Consider the following 851-nt stretch of genomic DNA (forward strand, 5'->3'; position numbering starts at 1 on the left):
GCAGCTTTGCGACCAAGCACAATGTAGATCGCTTTACTGACAAAATGATCAAATTTAATGGATTGGTTTAGACATGCATAACAGCATTTTAAGAACAAAGAGAGAAACAAAAAGGGACAACGCTTCATGGTGGAAGGTGATGTATAAATAAAAGTGTATATGATGAAGGGGGTGGCAACACCCATTCCGAAATCCCGCCATTCCGACATCCCGCTATTCCGACATCCCACCATTCCGACATACCACCATTCCGACATGCAAACGTCCCACCATTCCGACGTTCAAATGTCCCACCATTCCGACAAGGCTTTCTGTATAAGGAAATGTGTGTTACTCAACAGGTGAGTCCCTTCTTTCTGTTCATGCAATTTATATGTTTAACACATGTTTATAGACAAGCGTTATTAAAAACACAAAGTCTCGGCAACTGGAGGAGGAGAAGCAGTCCGCGGTGGTTTTCAATCACACACTCCAATGCCACTTGTTTCAACTTCCGAAAATTTAATCCAGGAAAAAAAGGCTTACAAACATGGACCAAAATGGCTCCATAACACGCACAAGAATCCAAAAGAAACGAAAATTAACTAAAAAAAAGCAAATAAACAGTATGAAGTGGTCAAAATTGGTTTTACGCATGCCTATGTGCGTCTGGCACATGCGTCTTCGGGCTCTCCCACATTGGTTTGTGGATGAAAGCTATATGTTCAGCTGTAATGTCATGTAAAAACAATCTCTACATGACATTTACTCCCAGGTGTGACCAGTTACGTCCTTAAGATATCAACAGGCTGTATAAAGCCTTGCGCAACGGCTGTGTGTTTGTGCCAAATGCGCAAAGCCCTTCCGCGCTT

Source organism: Leuresthes tenuis, unplaced genomic scaffold (assembly GCF_036924035.1).
Source record: "Leuresthes tenuis unplaced genomic scaffold, fLeuTen1.0.hap1 SCAF_19, whole genome shotgun sequence".
Classification (NCBI taxonomy): Eukaryota; Metazoa; Chordata; class Actinopteri; order Atheriniformes; family Atherinopsidae; genus Leuresthes; species Leuresthes tenuis.